This window comes from Rhinoraja longicauda, chromosome 8 (genome assembly GCF_053455715.1).
Source record: "Rhinoraja longicauda isolate Sanriku21f chromosome 8, sRhiLon1.1, whole genome shotgun sequence".
Classification (NCBI taxonomy): Eukaryota; Metazoa; Chordata; class Chondrichthyes; order Rajiformes; family Arhynchobatidae; genus Rhinoraja; species Rhinoraja longicauda.
Window position 1 is genome coordinate 52,754,156 of NC_135960.1, and position 17,544 is coordinate 52,771,699.

Here is a 17,544-nt window from a genome sequence, read left to right on the forward strand (position 1 = left end):
ACGCTATCGTGTACTATTTTGGTTGTAGTTCAGGAACAAACAAACAAGAGTTTTAGTATATAGATTTGATTTGATAGGGCCTCTCATGATAGGCTAGCCCAGAATATCAAGTCACATGGGATTCACAACGAGGTGCTAAATTAGATACAAAATTGGCTTTCTCATAGGAGGCAGAGTGTAATGGTGGAGGAGTACTTTTCTGACTGGATGTTGGTTGCCAGCGATGTTTCGCAACATAAGATTATTAAGGGGTTGGACAAGTTAGAGGCAGGAAACATGTTCCCAATGTTGGGGGAGTCAGAACCAGGGGCCACAGTTTAAGAATAAGGGGTAGGCCATTTAGAACAGAGATGAGGAAAAACGTTTTCACTCAGAGAGTTGTAAATCTGTGGAATTTTCTGCCTCAGAAGGCAGTGGGGGCCAATTCTCTTGAATGTATTCAAGAGAGAGCTAGATAGAGCTCTTAAGGATAGCGGAGTCAGAGGGTATGGGGAGAAGGCAGGAACGGGGTACTGATTGAGAATGATCAGCCATGATCACATTGAATGGTGGTGCTGGCTTGAAGGGCCGAATGGCTTACTCCTGCACCTGTTGTCTATTGATCAGTGTTGAGACCTCCATTATTTTATATATGTCGGTGGTCTGATTAGCAAATTTACAGAGAACACAGAACTGTGAGGAAGGCCATCAACAGGCTACAGCAGGATATAGGTCAGTTGGAAATTTGGGTGGGTAAGTAGCAGTTGTAATTTGATCCTGACAACTGTGAGGTATTGTACTTTGGAAGGTCCAAATGCATGAGGAAAGTATACTATAAATGGCAGGACCCAGAGAAGCTGTACAGAGGGATCTTGGGGTGCTAGTCTGCAGTTGCATGGAAATGGCAGCACAAGTGAACAGGGTGGTAAAGGTGGCATGTTGAAACATACAGAATAGTGAAAGGTTTGGATAGAGTGGATGTGGAGAGGATGTTTCCACTAGTGGGAGAGTCTAGGACTGGAGGTCATAGCCTCAGAATTAAAGGACGTTCTTTTAGGAAGGAGATGAGGAGAAATTTATTTCGTCAGAAGGTGGTGAATCTGTGGAATTCTTTGCCACAGAAGGCTGTAGAGGCCAAGTCAGTGGATATTTTTAAGGCAGAGATAGATAGATTCTTGATTAGTACAGGTGTCAGAGGTTATGTGGAGGAGGCAAGAAAATGGGGTTAGGAGGGAGAGACAGATCAGCCATGATTGAATGGTGGAGTAGACTTGATGGGCCGAATGGCCTAATTCTACGCCTATTCCTTATGACTGTATGACATTTGAACCATTGTAAGCAGTTCTGGTCATCACTTTACAGGAAGGATGTGAAGGCATTGGAGAGGGTGTAAAAGAGGTTCACCAGGAAGCAGCCTGCATTGGTGTGCATTAGCTATAAAGGAGAGGTTGAACAACCTTGGATTGTTTAATGAGGTGTGTTGGAGACTGATAGAATAGTTAGCCACAGGCTTTTTCCCAGGGTGGAAATGAGAAATACTAGAGGACATCAATTTACGATGAGAAAGGGAAGTATAAAAGGTAACGCGTGGAGCAAGTTTTTGTTTACACGGAGTGATCGGTGCCCAGAAACAGGTTGCCAAGGGAGGTGGTAACAGGCATGATAGCAGCGTTTAGTCAGACATGTGAACAAGAAGGGAATGGAGGAATACAAACCATGTGCAGGCAGTTGGGATTACAGTTGATGCAGACATGATGGAATAAAGGTGCTTCTGCACCTTTCTGTTCTATGTTCTATGTTAGCAAAATTACTTTTGGTTAACTGAATTTAAGTTAATATTGTGTCGGAAGGACCTGCAGATGCTGGTTTATACCAAAGAGAGACAAAATGCTTGAGTAAATCAGGGGGGCAGGCAACACCTCTGAAGAAAAGGAATAGGTGACATTTCAGATTGGATCTAAAGATGGGTCGATTCACAAAACATCACCTATTCCATTTCTCCAGAGACGAGGCCTGACCCGCTGAGTTACTCCAACATTGTGTCTATCTAAAGTAAATATTAGAGTCGACTTCAAGGTATCAGCTATATAATTAAAGTTATTTTTACAAGTTCAGTATGTTTACATACAACAGAAAGATTTCAGTTTGAGCCATTAAGTTCAGAAAACATAGGAGCAGAATTCGACCCATCGAGTCAACTCCTCCATTCAATCATGGCTGATCAATCTTTCCCTCTCAACTCCATTAAGTAATACAAAATGGAAGTGTTCTAACTCAGTTCAGATACTTGTGTGCTCTCAACTGCATATCCTTTAACTCGGGCACTGGACGTCATTTGATGAATCGAACAGGCACTGAAGCAAATAGTCTAATTATAAATCTACAGATCTTAATTTCTGTGGAGGACAAACTAGTATTACTACATAAATTTAAATGAGAATTGTAAATTCAAATTAGGCAAAATACCTCTCCTTGAAAGATCAGAATTTCTGACCATCAGCAATGCCTCCTCAGGCTTCACAAGAAGAAAAAAAATAATCTCTTGTTTAACATGAGAAATGTAGCATACAGATCTTTCAACGCAACTGCTAAATCAGCTAGTCTTTAGAAAACCCACGGAGCTTGAAGCTTACGTTGGCAAATTGCTCCAAAAACACACATTCTGATTCTCAGGTTCTCAGCTTCAATATTCATCTGTTAACTCGGCTCATGGTGGGTGTGTGGGTGTGGGGATAAAACTTAGAGTAAAACATGTTAGGATAAAACCATTATGCTGACTTACAAAATGTTATCAAAATCTATATTTTTTAATGAAACTTAGGTTCTACAGCCTGTAGCTCACCTATAATAAAAACCTAGAAAGGAGTTATTTTCCACTTCATTAAAAAAACTATTTTTAATCCATGTGAGAAGAGTTCATTGGGGCAGTTTTATTTCTAGTTTTGTCCTCCCCATTAAAAATTGCTGTTTTTAACCATTTCGGAATTGAAACATAGAAAATAGGTGCAGGAGTAGGCCATTCTGCCCTTCGAGCCAGCACCGCCATTCAATATGATCATGGCTGATCATCCAAAATCAGTATCCCGTTCCGCCCTTTTCCCCATATCCCTTGACCCGAAGAGCTAAATCTAACTCTCTCTTGAACACATCCAATGAATTGGCCTCCACTGCCTTCTGTGGCAGAGAATTCCACAGATTCATAACTCTCTGGGTAAAAAGGTTTTTCCTCATCTCAGTCCTAAATGGCCTACCCCTTATTCTTAAACTGTGACCCCTGGTTCTGCACTTCCCCCAACATCGGGAACATTTTTCCTGCATCTGCCCTGTCCAATCCTCTAAGGATTTTATATGTTTCTATAAGATCCCCTCTTATCCTTCTAAATTCTAGCAAATACAAGCCCAGTCGACCCATTCTTTCATCATACGTCAGTCCCGCCATCACGGGAATTAACCTGGTGAACGAACCTACGATTAACCTGGTGAACCTATTGAGTGCTGATATTTATTCACAAAATGCTGGAGTAACTCAGCAGGTCAGGCAGCATCTCGGGAGAGAATCTCTCCCAAGATGCTGCCTGACCTGCTGAGTTACTCCAGCATTTTGTGAATAAATCGATTTGTACCAGCATCTGCAGTTATTTTCTTATACTGAGTGCTGATATTTCACTGGCCAAATGAAGTATGCGACTATTACACCATATTACAATAAAATGTAGTTTAAAAAGCATTCTTACTTTACACTTCCACTGCATTATCTCTAAGTTCCCTCAGTGTCAAATGAAATTAACATGGAGTCAGCTGCTCACAAGACTAAACCACTTGGCACCAATTAAAGTGATATTCCTAGAAGTTTATGATTTTTCAATGTATGCTTCATAAGTAATCTATATTAAAAGAAGGGTTTGTATTTTTCCCAAATACATGCAGCTGCATTTTAAAATACATGCAAATACTTATTTTTGGAAATTGATATTAATCTATATTCAAAAGGATATAACAGACATACTCCTGTGAAGAGAATGTTAAAAGAACTATGCTTCATGATCAAATCTGTACTCCTTGCAAATCAGTCATGTTCAAAAATACAATTTGCATGGTATTGATTTTATTGATCTAATTTTTATATTCTGAAAAAGTACTGTACCCACAGGAAACTTATTTCCTATGATGATGATTCAATACTTGGAGCAGTGCTTTTGTGCATTGTCCTGCAAGCATTTTACAGAATGATTGTATGTGTGCTGAAAATACAAAAGATTCTGTTTACAGCTGCCTTCAGAAGACAATGTCACAATTATACATTCTCTCTCTTCTTTTCAAAACCAGGTCAAGCGTCATTCAGAATTTTACATGAACCTATTCACAACCAAAGTTCATAAATAACTGATAATAAATTACTTGCCACAGAAAAACATTTTCATATTTTGCATATTTCATATATTGTTTTGCAGTTGGGTTTAGAAACAGCAGCTGAAGTACAACATATTTCAAGTTTGACTGCTGTACACACCAATTTTCAGTCCTACAGTCATGTTTCAGTTCTGCTAAAATCACTTGTGGTTTTATCTAGTGCACTCTGTACAAAGATTCATTTGTTCAGATGTTAGACTAGTTACAAATCCTAATTCACTTAAGTATTACAAAAGTTGCACGATTTATCACCAGTTCGGTGTTCAAATCGATTTTGCTTACCTTCAAAACGTTTGTCGGTTTCAAAGCTTCAAATTTGTACTGTGCCCTGAACTTTCTGCTTGCTTCCTGTTAGCTGTATGTTGAACGTCAGACTTCCTCACCACACCTCATCTGAGATCAGTGCTCTCGCTAAAGTGGTTAAACTCAGAGTGGAACAATGCTTTTAGCTTGTTTCCACTTTCAAAATCTTACCAGTAATAGTAAATATAACGCTGAGCAAAAATTAAAAGTCTCTGATTTGGTCGAAAATAATTTGACAATTTCTGTAATGGAGCTCAACGTTCAACTAGACAGATTTACATTTGCCTATCATTTTTCTTGACATTTCACAAACTATTACAGAGAATGTAGCATTTCTGAAGTAAGCGTTGATACAGGTCATTTAATCAATTTAAAGTTACTTAATTTTATTTAGTACGTCTAATAATGATGCCTTAATAAATTTCATGTACTCAGAAACCTCCTGAGGTTGACACACATTCACTGGTGCACCACTAATCCAGCTACTGGGAATTCCAATTCATAACTCAAAAGCAGAAATAGCAGCATTTACAACACAAGCGAGGGCTGATTTTAATTTCTATCAAGACCTTCAGAGTAACTTCACAATTTTTTTGCTGAGTGAGATCCAATTTTCATGTTTTTATTTTTAGATGACATTTGAGGATTTAAAAAAAAAATGATCAAGAATATTTCTTGCTTTTTGAGTTCCTTTATCCAGATAGGAAACAGCCAACATCCTTTTGACAGCTTGCTGCACAGTAAAGTGCTGCTCAATTTCCTCTTGCGTTTTTTTAAAGCGTTCTTTCATCTGCAAAGTTCACGAGAGTCATACCACATGGAAACAGGCCCTTTGCCCAAAAGTGTCAGTGGCAATCCAGATGCTCCATCTTTGCCAGCACTATTTGTCTGGATTTGGCCCACATCCCTCTGAATCTTTCCTATTCATGTGCCTGTCCAAATCTCTTTTAAATGTTGTTATTGTTTCTGCCTTAACTACTTCCTCTGGCAGATCGTTCCATATCCCCACCACTCTGTGTAAAAAAAAGTTGCCCCTCAGGTTCCTTTTAACTCTTTCCGTTCTCAACTTATATTTATGTCCTCTAGTTTTAGACTCCCCTGGTCTGGGAAAAAAGACTGTGACCATCCACTTTATCTACACCCCCTCATCATTTTATATACATCTACAAGGTCACCCTCAGTCTCCCATGCTCTAAAGAATAAAGTCCTAGCCTGCCCAACCTCTCCCTACTCCCAAGCCCTGGCAATATCCTCATAACCTCTTTGTATTCTTTCTACCTTAAAGGCATTTTTCCAAAGCTGAGTGACCAAAATTGAAAACAATACTCCAAATGCAGCCTCACCACCACCTTGTACAACTGCAACATAACATCCCTCAATCAGGGTCAGCATGCCAAAAGCCGTTATCATCATTCTATCCACCTGTGAAGCTATTTTTCTGATGCACTGTTACTTCTGAGTCTTACTATTCTACTGCACTATCCTGGGCCCTGCCATTCACTGTGACAGTCCCACCCAGGTTTGACTTCCTGAAATGCAACACCTTGTACTTATCCGAATTAAATTACATTTGCCATTCCACAGCCCACTTACCCAGCTTATCAAGATACTGCTGCAATTCTTCAAAGTCTATGATACCAATTATTTTGTGTTCTGCAAACTTACCAGTCACGCCTTGTACATTTCCATCCAAATTGGTGATATAAATAACAAACAACAGGCCCATGACTGACCTGAGGCACTCCGCCAGCCACGGGCTTGCCAAGAAACAACCTTCCACCGTTACTCTCGGCTTCCTATCGTCAAGCCAATTATGTATCGAATTAGGCAGCCCTCTCTGGATCCCATGCGATCTAGCCTTCCAGAGCAACTAATCTACCATGCGGATTGTTATCAAAGATCGTGAGGTCCATACAGTCTACATCTACCATACTTCACTCGTTGATCTTCTTGTTTACTTCTTCAAAAACCTCAATATATCTAGGTAAATTGATGTACATTTATCCTACCTGGCAATCAAAAATAGCATCAATATGTTCAAGCAAGCAATTAAACATTCTAACGGCTGAATACATCATTCTGCACAAATATATGAACCCTCAGCTAATTATTAGATTATTCTAGCTATCTTACATGATAATGTCTGGACCGAATGATATCCAAGATCATGGACTACTTTATCACAGACTTTCCAAATTCTACTTCTTAGCCATTTACATTTTCCAATCTCTCAATTGTTCCAGGAATCCTATGAACATCAGAAAATTGGAGCAGGAGTAGAGCAAGCTTGTCTTGCCATTCAATATGATCACAAGTGTGTTGCCACTGGCCTCATCTCCTCTTCTATGCCAGTTATCCATTGCCTTCAAATCCCTGATCCTTCAAAAATTAATTTGCTTCCTCTTTAAATACTCCAATGATCTACCCAACTCCAATGAGTTGTAAATCTGTGGAATTCTCTGCCACAGAAGGCAGTGGAGGCCAATTCACTGGATGTTTACAAGAGAGATTTAGATATAGCTTAGGGCTAATGACATCAAGGGATATGGGAAGAAGGCAGGAATGGGGTACTGATTTTGGATGATCGGCCATGATCATATTGCATTTTTTGAGGATGTAACTAGGAAAATTGACAGGGGAGAGGATGTGGTGTACCTCGACTTTCAGAAAGCCTGCGAAAAGGTTCCACATAGGAGATTATTGGGCAAAATTAGAGCGCATGGTATTGGGGGTTGGGTACTGACATGGATAGAAAATTGGTTGGCAGATAGAAAGCAAAGGGTGGGGATAAATGGGTCCCTTTCAGAATGGCAGGCAGTGACTATTGGGGTGCCGCAAGGCTTGGTGCTGCGACCGCAGCTATTTACAATATACATTAATGACTTGGATGAAGGGATTAAAAGTACCATTAGCAAATTTGCAGATGATACAAAGCTGGGTGGTAGTGTGAGCTGTGAGGAAGATGCTATGAGGTTGCAGGGTGACTTGGACAGGTTGTGTGAGTGGGCAGATGCATGGCAGATGCACTTTAATGTGGATAAGTGTGAGGTTATCCACTTTGGTGGTAAGAATAAGAAGGCAGATTATTATCTGAATGGTGTCAAGTTAGGAAAAGGGAATGTACAACAATATCTAGGTGTCCTAGTGCATCAGTCACTGAAAGGAAGCATGCAGGTACAGCAGGCAGTGAAGAAAGCCAATGGAATGTTGGCCTTCATAACAAGAGGAGTTGAGTATAGGAGCAAAGAGGTCCTTCTGCAGTTGTATAGGGTAATAGTGAGACCGCACCTGGAGTACTGTGTGCAGTTTTATCTCCAAATGTGAGGAAGGATATTCTTGCTATTGAGGGCGTGCAGCGTAGGTTTACTAGGTTAATTCCCGAATGGCGGGACTGTCATATGTTGAAAGACTGGAGCGGCTAGACTTGTATACACTGGAATTTAGAAGGATGAGAGGAGATCTTATTAAAACATATTAGATTATTAAGGGGTTGGGCACGATAGAGGCAGGAAACATATTCCCAATGTTGGGGGAGTCCAGAACCAGGAGCCACAGTTTAAGAATAAGGGGTAGGCCATTTAGAACGGAGATGAGGAAAAACTTTTTCAGTCAGAGAGTTGTAAATCTGTGGAATTCATGTGGACCTATTTTCTATGTTTCTCTGTTTACCCTTCAGGGTATGGAATTCACCAACCTCTGTGAGAAGCTCCTGTGCACCTTTGAACCTGTGTAGTTTGAAAATGACCGCCCCTGTTATCGTCCAAAAAGCAGCAATGATAATTTGTTCTCTGGAACCACCTCTGGCAACTCAATAAACTCTTTCCCAAAGCAGTTTCAAATCACCATGAATATAGTGCATTAAATAGAGCCTCCTAATAGCAAAGCAAGTAGTTAATTGTTCTACTTTTTTTTCAAATTTGAATAATGGGATCCAAACTGCATCCTGAAAGACTGCAATGGAACAAACAGAAAGAGAAACATTTACGCCACGCTTTTATTCTACAATTAAAATAATTTGTGCAATTGGGAAGGAATGAAATTTGTTCATTTCCAGAAAGAATCTGACAGCCCTCAATTCTTTATAGACGGTAAATGTTAACAGAGTAAAAGAGAAAAAAAAATCCTGTTGATCAAGAGGATAATTTCTTGATCACCTTTTCGTTGATTACTCTCTCTGACTAAACTTGAATCTCTTCCACAATGGATTGTTTGGGCATTATACTGGTACCAGTGAAGTACCTAATGCTCACTAATAGTCTGAGCTGTCTTTTGAAATGGCTGCCATCCTGTTGGTGAAGGTCTTCTCACAACCTTTATTAGTTGGAAAGGGAATTGCAGGATTCAAATCCAGCAACAATGAAGGACCAGCAATATACATTTCCATGTCAGGATGATGCTCAACTTAGAGGAACTCGGTGTACATGCACAAATGTCCTTGTCCCTCTTGCTAATAGAGGTCTTGCTGATAGGGTCTTAGGTTTGGAAGGACTGTCACAGTAGGCTGGGGGAGTAACTAAAGTGCATTTTGTGGATGGTACATACCACAGACTCTATGCACTGGAATTGATGGTCAATTGTACGTCACATGTAACATTCCCAGTCACCCATTGTACTTAACTTTTCTGCGTTTTTCTAATTCTACTTCAGTAGAAATAATACTCAATGATTTATTTATTTATAGCCCGATCAGCTTGCTTCACATCATGCATCATACCATGCATATTCCAACTTTTGATTTGGGTCTACCTTACCAATTACAGTATTTTGTCAAGGTTTCTTTGAAAATCCAAATTTATCAAGTCCATTATTACTCTCAAATATCCTTTGTTAATTCTACAAAACAATTTAAAAGTAGATTAAATATTGCATTCTTCTGAAGTTCATGCTATTTATTACATCTTCAGTTTTTACAAATTTTGCCATTCCATCTTTAATGACAGATTTCTTTAACTGGCCTCACTCTGACACAAGCTATTGGTCTGCGATTTTCTGGATTTCCTTTTACCCTCTTCCAAATGTTCCAAATGTATGCAACATTCTTGCATGTGCTCGTTAAACATATATTTGCGTTTGTGTGGCTTTAAAAACAAATATATAATGATTGGTGCGCTATATAAAAAATGTATCACTTTATACTAAATGGCAAAGATCTGTGGTTTGGAACCCCCTAGTGAAGGAACGCTAAATGGTTGAAATGCTGCTGTTAGCTCACTGATAAATGGGCTAAAGTCTTAAAATCGAAATTATAACTCAGAAAGCTTTGCAAACTGCAGTGTTTTCCAGAACTTTGAATATTTTTTCACCAATGCCACGAGCAGCTTAATGGCAGATTGTTCATGAACTGCTGAAGTGATTATATTGAGGGCATGTTGGCAAAAATTACTATTGCTCTCCTACCTATTTAAACCAGTATGTGCACTTAACATCACTGTTCATTATATTGTTACTAATGCAGTCACACTTTAGTGAATTATTTGCAAAATGCACAAATTAAATACATTTAGATCAACATTAATTACACCATCCAATAATGTAAAAATAAAATAAATAATTGGGTTAAAAAATTTAATGGACGCATCAAAGTTAGGATTTTGAAGCAGGCATAGACCATAAAACCCTTAAAGCCTGCTCAGACTTTCGACAAGAGACAATGATCATGTACCCCATACACTTTATTGTGGATTTACTTGCATGATTTTCAAAACTCTCCGAATTCTGCCTTGAAAATGCTCAAAGTATTCCTCATCTTCTAGCATGAAAATTGTGAAAGATTACAAACCACTGTGGGAGGGAATTTCTATTCATATCAGATTTAAATGGCCAGCCCCTTTTCCCCCCAAGACTTACTATGACTCCGAATGTTCTAAATGAGGAAAAAGTTTCTCATCATCGTATTTTCAATCCCTCTCAGAATTCACTATGAATTCAAGTAGAAGCCAATATTCCTTAATGTATTGCAGAAGCATGCCCCAAACTCAAGAATCAATTGACTGAAACTATGTTGTACTTTTTGATAAATACAGAGTCCAAAACCGTATATAACACTCCAGAAGATTACCGAAGCTTGTAAAACGAAAGCAAAACTTGCGACCTTTTATCGTCTCACCCCGTAGAAAGGGCTTTGTACCATTTATATCTGAAATACTTCATGTATCTTCTGCATTTCACAGGCCAGCATATTGCAATCTCTCAGTACACCATCATCAAAATGGTTTCATTCATAACACAAATTTTTAAACAAATTGTCCAACATCCATTTAGAACTTCCACTCTCATCCATGAGAGTGGGCAGAGAAGTGGCAGGTGGAATATAGTGTAGCAAAGAGTGGAGTCATGCATTTTGGTGGAGGAATAAAGGCATAGATTATTTTCTAAAATGTGGAGAGAATCCAGAAATCGGAGGTGCAAAGGGACTTGGGAGTGCTGGTACAGGATTCCCAAAATCTTCATCTGCAAGTTGAATCGGTAGTAAATAGGCAAACGCATTTATTTCAAGAGGGCTAGAATACAAAAACAGGGATATAATGATGAGGCTCTATAAGACGCTGGTCAGGCCATATTTGGAGTATTGTGAGCAATTTTGGGAACCATATCTGAGGAAGGATGTGCTGGCCCTGGAGAGGGTCCAGAGAACGTTTACAAGAATAATCCCAGGAATGAGTGGGTTAACATGATGAGCATTTGACGGCACTGAGCCTGTAATTGCTGGAGTTTAGAAGAATGAGGGGTGACCTCAATGAAATGTACCAAATAGTGAAAGGCTTGGATAGAGTGGATATGGAGAGGATGTTTCCACTAGTGGGAGAGTCTTGGACTAGAGATCATAGCCTCAGAATTAAAGGACGTTCCTTTAGGAAGGGGATGAGAAGGAATTTCTTTCGTGAAGAATGAATTTCTTTGATTTCCACCCTCTGGGAAATTTGTGGAATTCTTTGCCAAGTCAATGGATATTTTTAAAGCAGAGATAGATAGATTCTTGATTAGTATGGGTGTTAGAGGTTATGGGGACAAGGCAGGAGAATGGGGTTAGGAGGGAGAGATAGATCAGCCATGATTGAATGGTGGAGTAGACTTGATGGGCCGAATGGTCTAATTCTACTCCTATTACTTACAATCTTTTGACCATTTGAAAAGATCCACGTCCCAGATAATTTTACATATGAAGTGCATCCAGACTTTTTCTCCTTATTACTTTAGAGAGATAGAACGATTTAGGTAGCATTACAAAAGGTTTTGTGCAGTCTTTCTGCAAAACTATAATCAAATAATATTTTGTACAATCCTGGGCATTACAATTTAGAAGATTTATTGGTAAAGATATCAAGTTGATGGGGATACAAAATAGGTTTGACAAGTAAAAATCAAAAATGCCATAATTTCAACAGGGAAAGGAAAAGTTGCACAAAGGTTACGTAGGTGCATTATGCAGTATAGGGCACATACTGCAATGGAAGCATGCAACAATAGTTCTCCACCATAAAACAGTCAATAGTCAATTTTATTTGTCACATACACATAAATGTGCAGTGAAATGAAAGATTACCCACAGTCCAACAATAAGAGCAATAAAAATAAGCAATAACACACACAATCATAAACCAACACCAAACAAAAAGAAACATCCATCACAGTGAGTCTCCTCCAGTCACCTCCTCACTGTGATGGAAGGCCAGAATGTATTTTCTCTTCCCCTGCCGTCTTCTCCCGCGGTCAGGATGTTGAGGTTGCCACGTTCCAGGCCGCGCCGGACGGTGAAAGGTCCGCAGCGGGCCGACCCAAGCCCCGCGATCCGGGGCGGGTGAAGATGCTGCCGCTGTACGTCGGGGCGGTCGGGGCTCCCGACATTGAAGCCCCCACCGGGCAGAGAAAAATCCCGCAGCCTATTTCAGGCTGCGCTGGACGGTGCGGTTCAAGGCAATGAATTATGCAATCAAGTGTCCAGTATAATGTAATTGCATTTCCAGGTAAAATAACAATTCCAAACAATGCAACAGGAATTCAAGCAATTCCACAAAACATTAAAAAATAAAACATGTTAACCTATTTTACTGAAGGAACTTCGTAGTGAATCATTAATACAGGCACTTGCTAGAGATTAAATATATTGAATGCAACTTCATTGATCTATTATAATTTTTTGGAAAGCTTTTCTGGAACATTTGGGGATGGTACGGTGACATAGCGGTAGAGCTACAGCCTTACAGCGCCAGAGACCCGCGTTCGATCCCGACTACGGGTGTTGTCTGGGCAGAGTTTGTACATTCTACCCATGATCTGTTTGGGTTTCTTCCCACATTCCAAAGACGTACAGGTTTGTAGGTTAATTGGCTTGGTATAAATGTACAAATTGTCCCCAGTGGAGGTCAATGCTCTCAAGACAGTGCAACTAATTGTAGACTTTCGAAGAGATCCCCCTCCCCTCCCCCCACTCACCATCAACAACACCATAGTCACATCTGTGGAGTCATTTAAGTTCCTTGGAACCATCATCACCAGGGACCTTAAATGGGGGGCCACCATCGACTCCACAGTCAAAAAAGCCCAACAGAGGATGTACTTCCTGCGGCAACTGAGGAAACACAATCTGCCACAGGCAATGATGGTCTAATTCTATACTGCTATCATTCAGTCCACCTCACCTTCTCCATCATGGTCTGGTTTGGCTCAGCCACCAAGCACGACGTCCGGAGGCTGCAACGGATCGTTCGCACAGCTGAGAAGGTTGTTGGCTGCAACCTTCCCCCCATTGATGAACTGTACACTGCAAGTGGGCAAGATCATCTCTGACCCCTCTCACCCTGGCCACAAACTCTTTGAAGCACTTCCCTCTGGAAGGCGACTCCAGGCTATCAAAGCAGCCACAGCCAGACATAAAAACAGCTTTTTTCCCACAAGTTCTACTCAATAACCAAAGTTTGTAACATAGAAAATAGGTGCATGAGTAGGCCATTCGGCCCTTCGAGCCTGCACCGCCATTCAATATGATCATGGCTGATCATCCAACTCAGTATCCCATACCTGCCTTCTCTCCATACCCCCTGATCCCTTCAGCCACAAGGGCCACATCTAACTCCCTCTTAAATATAGCCAATGAACTGGCCTCAACTACCTTCTGTGGCAGAGAATTCCACAGATTCACTCTCTGTGTGAAAAAAACCTTTCTCATCTCAGTCCTAAAAGACTTCCCCCTTATCCTTAAACTGTGACCCCTTGTTCTGGACTTCCCCAACATCGGGAACAATCTTCCTGCATCTAGCCTGTCCAACCCCTTAAGAATTTTGTAAGTTTCTATAAGATCCCCCCTCAATCTTCTAAATTCCAGCGAGTACAAGCCGAGTCTATCCAGTCTTTCTTCATATGAAAGTCCTGCCATCCCAGGAATTAATCTGGTGAACCTTCTCTGTACTCCCTCTATGGCAAGAATGTATTTCCTCAGATTAGGAGACCAAAACTGTACGCAATACTCCAGGTGTGGTCTCACCAATGCCCTGTACAACTGCAGCAGAACCTCCCTGCTCCTACACTCAAATCCCCTCGCTATGAATGCCAACATACCATTCGCTTTCTTCACTGCCTGCTGCACCTGCATGCCTACTTTCAATGACTGGTGTACCACGACACCCAGGTCTCGTTGCATCTCCCCTTCTCCTAATCGGCCACCATTCAGATATAGTCTGCTTTCCTGTTCTTGCCACCAAAGTGGATAACCTCACATTTATCCACATTATACTGCATCTGCCATGCATTTGCCCACTCACCTAACCAAGTCACGTTGCAGCCTCCTCGCATCCTCCTCACAGCTAACACTGCTCCCCAGCTTCGTGTCATCCGCAAACTTGGAGATGTTGCATTCAATTCCCTCGTCCAAATCATGTAGTCTTTTTTGCTCTGGTTTATTTTCACCCACATGTTTAGACCGTAATGGTGTATCCTCATTGTTTTGATGTGTTTATGCTTTATTCTTAATTGTTTACTGTATGTTTGTGTTGTCATTTGTGAGCGGAGCACCAAGGCACATTCCTTGTATATGCATACTTGGCCAATATTCTTATTCATTCATTCATTCATTCATTCATTTAGTGTGTGTGTGGGGTAGTGTTAGAATGCAGGGATCGCTGGTCGGTGCGGACTTGGTGGGGGGGGGGGGGGGGGGGGGGGGGGGGGGGGGTGCCGAAGTAGGTTTGCACCATAGACTGCTTGGAATTGCCACAAAAAAAACTGGAGTAGATAGGGTGCAGGCAAATATCCATTGCCACACTTTTGATTTGTTCAGTACAAGTAGGAGGAATTGAAAGAGAAGTATTCATGGCAAGTGCTTTAAACCAGGTGGATGGGGCCAAGGAAGGAGAATTGGTTGGATCTATTGCTCAAGAAAGAAATGGAGAGCCCCAGGCCTTCCTGATGAGGAATGGAAGCATATATGGACCAGTCATCCATGGTGAAGATAAGGTAGTGGGGGACAGTAAATTGGAAGTTTTTAAAATAGTTAAGAGGTGTCACAGGTGTAGGTGGTAGAGGCAGAAACATGCAGAGTGGGCTTGGGGAAGTATCTGGATGGAAGCTGTGGAGAGGAGATCTCCTGAATTGATGTGATCTGTGATGGCATGGGAAGCAGAGGCCTGATGATCGTTGGTGGGGGCATATTCCAGGAGTTTATGTGAGGAGCTATCCGAGAGCTGCCATTCCTTCATCATCATTGGATCCAGATGCTGTGAGTCCTTACTTAGCAATCTTGTGGAACCTGCAGAGGCTCACAGAGGTTCAACACTTTCTTCATGGCTATTAGGGACTCCAAATCAAAATCTGGATTTTCCAGCAGTATCCACATCCCATAAAAATAACATTTAAATGATGGTGGTCGTTCCCTTAGTGCTCTCAGTGCAGTTTACCATAACTTCATCACTTCTGTTCTGTGCACCTTCAAAAGCAACAGTGGGAGCAATAATGCATGAACATTACTCTTTCTGTTGTGTTTGATGCATTCTACACACAGTTCACACTCTTCTCAGGAGCTAACAATTACAATCACTTAGAGGTCAATCTGCAAACATAAAGCAGTCCATTATACAGTTCAGCCAACAATGCTGCCTTAAACATTTACAATTGAAAGCATGATAAGTAATGTAGCCTCCAGGCTTGTAACCACAAACATGGAATGAAAAGTAATCATGAGACTAAATTTGTAATTTCCCTTTCTTTTTTCTTGCTGATTAGTCAATCTTCGACTTGAAACCTCATCTGTAGCTTTGTTACTTCCAAGCTGGAGAGCTTCAATGAATTTGTCATCACCCTAACCAATATCTGTAAACTTCTGACACAAGGAACTACAGTTGCTGGTTTACCAAAAAAGGACAACGTTTTGCAGTAACTCAGCGGGTCAGGCAGCATCCTTGGAAGACATGGATAGTGACGTTTCAGGTCGGGGCCCTTCTTTGGACTGATTGTAGTAGTGGGGAGGGCGAAAGCTGGGAGAGAGGTGGGGGTGTGTCAAAGCCTGGCAAGTAACAGGTGGATGCAGGTGAGGAAGTACAATTTGTCCTCAGGCACTGCTGTGTGGGACCAATCAAAAGTCATAGCAGAAGAATCTCAAACACTAGTTTACAAGTTTCCTCAAGGTATCAGAACTCATGGGATACGTAAATGAATGACAAGATCACCAGTATATCCTCATGCAGGATAACAGGGCCATTGATGATGAGATAATCACCATCCAGGAAGACTCACACAAGTGGGACAGGAATGAATATACAAATTCCCCATGGATTCAGATCATCTCCCAGATACTTGTAGAGAGTTGGCTTGGGATAATGAAAAATCTTCTTTGTATTACCTGCACCATGAGATAAAATGAGTAAAGGCATCCCAGAGAACTAACATAGATAGAGATGCACTTTTAGCAACTGGGGGAAGATTTCAGCAAGGATGATGCAATCACATCCGAGTGTTTGAGGTTAGGAGACAGTGTCTTTAAACTGCTGCCTGGGGTTTGATCTTCCTAGGGGACAAGTCTCTGTCCAGGAACCCAACAGGAGGGTTAGGGAGTAGCCAGAGAATACTGGAAGCATTAACAGGCCATTTTTGAAAGGATAAATAAAGTTAATGTTTCAGGTCGAAGTCCCTTCGTGCTGAAATGTTAACATTTCCCAAAAATGCTGCCTGACCCACTCTTTTGAATGTTTTCTGTTTTTATTTCAGATTTCCACCATCTGTAGATTTTTGACTTTCATTTATATTTAGTATCGCAACATTGACATAAGCAAGAACCAGCCTTCAAGCTACATCCATTACCTCCTGGAGTTTTCCCAGGTGCTCCGGTTTCCTTCCACATTCTAAAGACATGCAGATTTTTGGGTGAAATTGTAAATTGTCCCTAGTGTGTTGGATAGTGCAAGTGTACTATCCAACACACTAATCGATGGTCAGCGCGGACTCAAAGGACCGAATGACCCGTTTCTGCGCTGCATCTCTAAAGTCTAAACATTCTCTCACTCAGCACCGCCATTAATTGTGCAGCCCAGTCACTCACTTAGAAGACTGAGGGGGGATCTTATAGAAACATATAAAATTCTTAAGGGGTTGGAGAGGCTAGATGCGGAAAGATTGTTCCCGATGTTGAGGAAGTCCAGAACCAGGGGTCACAGCTTAAGGATAAGGGGGAAGTCTTTTAGGACCGAGATGAGAAAACATTTCTTCACACAGAGTGGTGAGTCTGTGGAATTCTCTGCCACAGAAGGTAGTTGAGGCCAGTTCATTGGCTATATTTAAGAGGGAGTTAGATGTGGCTCTTGTGGCTAAAGGGATCAGGGGATATGGAGAGAAGGTAGGTACAGGTTACTGAGCTGGATGATCAGC

General features: G+C 41.0%; 1 protein-coding gene across 3 annotated transcripts in view; it reads right to left on the reverse strand.

Moving 5' to 3' along the window:
* wipf1b (WAS/WASL interacting protein family, member 1b) overlaps nt 1–17,544 on the reverse strand; it is a 107,490-nt gene that overhangs the window by 75,732 nt on the left and 14,214 nt on the right. Inside the window, exon 1 of one of the 3 annotated variants that reach the window (XM_078404536.1) lies at nt 4,672–4,740. The exons of the other annotated variants lie outside the window; for them this stretch is intronic. The gene's annotated coding sequence lies outside the window, so the exon portion shown is untranslated. Of the gene's footprint in view, nt 1–4,671; nt 4,741–17,544 lie in introns of those variants that run through there. 3 annotated transcript variants of the gene reach the window in all.